The following is a 3,431-nucleotide window of genomic DNA, read 5'->3' as shown; positions in this document are numbered from 1 at the left end:
ATTAGTCTAAGAATCATTAGCTTTTCTTTATTTTCTAGTTTTAATATAATTGAAGCAACCAATCTTGTCTAACTAATTGTACTTCGCTCAATTTAATTGAATTTGCAATATCTCTTGCTTGATCATACTTTTAAGACAATGCAAGTCTACGTGAGAATGATACTCTATTCACATTGTATTATTTATCATGACCTGTGCACTTTCATAGCATAGAACAATTGGATATTTAAATGAGATTGTTAACAAGTTCCTTTAAGTTATGATTTTAATAAGTCATCATCATGTTAGTAAACCTGGTTTAGGAACTTAGTTTATTTTACATATAGCATTTTGCAGCATATAATTAATAGTATTAATGGCTTAGTGGTTATATTGTTTTTGGTGAATTAAGAGGTCACGGACTCATGGGTTCAAATCTCTCAGTCACTTTTAAGTAATTATTTTGTTGGCCAATGGCTAGAGCTCCAGCTAGCGATGGTCCAACCTGTAGAGCTCTAGTGGCAGCAACGACAATGGTTGGGGGTACTTTTAAATTTTAATGGAGGGTTTTTTTTGTCATTTTACAAGAATAAGACTTGGGTACTTAACCTTTTATACTTAATGTACTTTTATCTAATCAAATTAAAACAAATAGATTTTAATGTTGTAATAATATTAACAACAAGAGTTTATTATAGAATATATATATATATATATATATAATATAATATAAATTATCCACATGCCTTAATTTGATTGAAAAAAAAGCACCTTAAATAAATATAAGGCTAAATATATAATTTTTCCCATCAATTTGGTCCCTTGGTCATGCAATGTGATTTTAGGCTTTATTGGTCATGATTTGAAATTATTTATCTATTGTGATCCTTTACTAAAATAACTCATTTTTTTAAAAAAATTATCGTCATTAAATGAAGTTTTTGAGATGTAACTGTTATTTTCCTACAAACATATACAATGAAAGTAAATCCTCGAAAAATTCTTGCAACAACAGGTACACCACGTCATCCATACTCTACCTAATAAAATTGAACTATTTCAATTAAATAAAATATTATGTGATTATTTTTAATAATTTTTTTTTGTATAGAGTGTTTCTTTAATTTCTTTTACTTTTTCTCTCTACCATTATCAATGGCTGAATCAATTTATATTTACAACCATATGAGATGACATATTTTTACTGGAAAATATATATATGATGGCAAAATTTTCTTACAAAATCCTCCCTAGCATAATTGGAAAGAAGAATATAATCGCAACAACAATAACTATTTTTTTGGGGTATAGTGATTCAGTTAAAATGACTATATTGTCATTTAACTTTTTTTCTTATATTTTTATTGTTTAATATATTATATTGTCTAATTGAAAAGCAATCTAGAAGTAGAATTTTTTTGTTGTCAACTAATTCAGACTTTTACCGAGGAATGAATAATCTGTCATGTAATTTCGTCACTAAATTAAATTTTTCTTGCCGTGGATGGATGGACGTTTTTGTAAAGATAATACAATTTTTTTCTTTTGTGATAACATCTTTAAAAACTTAAATATATGGATCCCTAGATACCATTAATCAAAAGGCTCACAACCCAGGTAATACAAGTACAACTGATGAAAATAAAAACGAACAAGTTTTACAAATTCACAACTCATAGTTTTTATTCAATGTTTAGAAACACATATCATCACCCTTTCTCAAAAGGTGTTACACACATCCAACATTTTCTTTAGGAATAGTCGAGGAATGAAGGATAGACAACAACGCCAATTGCAAAATAGATTTAATATTAATAATTTTTTTTTAACTTGACTTCTTTGCATAAACAAGTCCTTGATCTTGTTCAATGATGCTAAAACATCTAACATTGCAACGTTCTGTTGGAAAATCAGAACAACAAGTCAAGGCCAATTTGAAAATAGTGGATGCAGTTTTCAAATTATTACCAACATATTGTTCATCTCCTTGTAATAAACTAGAATCCATGACTTTAATCAATGCATGTGGCATGATTGACTTATCCAAGTCTTTAAGCTTAATGCATTGACAAACGTACCTTCTGTTGGCTTTTTCCTTGTAAACACTTCCATTAATATTATTCCATAACTATACACATCTACCTTTGTTGAAACAATTCCAGCAGATCCATATTCTGCATATGATTTAATTTAATTCAACCAAAGTCAAATATCAAGTAACTTAATATAGCAACTAAAATAAGAACTAATTAATAGCACAAATTCCTATACATTTCTTGAATTGTTCTTTAGACTTTATTGGAAATATATATATATATATATATAATAGGTTTAAAATTACAATCAAACAGTACTTTAAATGTATGGTTTTTAGGAAAAAAAAAACTGTCAGAAAACATTCTCATCAAATACAATATATGGGATATATTTTTGATAGGAATATATATCTCAAATTGTTATATACACTATATTAAAATTACTTACTACACTGATGAACATGAGCCCACATACATTTTTTTATTTGGCCGAACACAACCACGTACATTAAAACACACCATCTCATTCATGTTTAAAAGTAAGATAAAGAATTCAACATAAGTATATATACTAAATTAGTTAAATAAGTATAGTTCTTTTTTTAATATAAATAACGCCATCAAAATTGTAAGGAAATAACCAATAAAAATTTTATATAAGAATTAGGGAAATTAGATTCAATTGCAATTATTTTACGCTCATGACTTTAATAACGTGCTGTAGTTTGTCAATTCAACTTCCCATGTATAAAAAAATAATGTTTTGTAAACAAGTGCATTCATTTCACATAAATAATAACTAATTTATTTTTCTCTAATTTCGTTTGATTTTGTTAATCTGAAAAGATGAGAGACATATGTATCTTACCATAGTAACTCCGATTAAAATGGGGTTTTGTAAAAGAAGAATAATAAAGATTTAAGCTAATTACCTGGTGCAATATAACCGATTGTAGATATTGTCTCAGTGTGTGTCTTAGATTTCCCTTTATCTAAAAATCTCGCAATTCCAAAGTCACTCACACAGGCGACCATATTATTATCCAACAAAATGTACTTGGTTTCAAATCACAATGGACTACTAGTGTTGACAAGCCATGATGAAGATATTCTAAAGCAGATGCTACATTTATCATTATATTCAACCTTTGTAGAAAATCCGAATGATAGTTATCAAAATATAACCATTTTTCAAGGCTTCCATTGGAAATGAACTCCATTATCAAACACTTCAAATCAACATTAGAACAACTACTAATGATCTTCACCAGATTGCGATGGCGTAAATTACGCATTGCGTTGCATTCTATCTCAAAGCTCCTTGACAATGCTTTTGGGTCAAAATTGAATATTTTAATAGCAACCATTACTCCACTTGAAAGTTTTCCTTTGAACACAGAACCAAAACTTCCCCTT

The sequence above is a fragment of the Prosopis cineraria genome, unplaced genomic scaffold (assembly GCF_029017545.1).
Source record: "Prosopis cineraria cultivar Desert tree isolate PC_DT_omini unplaced genomic scaffold, ASM2901754v1 PC8, whole genome shotgun sequence".
Taxonomy (NCBI): Eukaryota; Viridiplantae; Streptophyta; class Magnoliopsida; order Fabales; family Fabaceae; genus Prosopis; species Prosopis cineraria.
Note: the sequence above shows the minus strand (reverse complement) of the source record.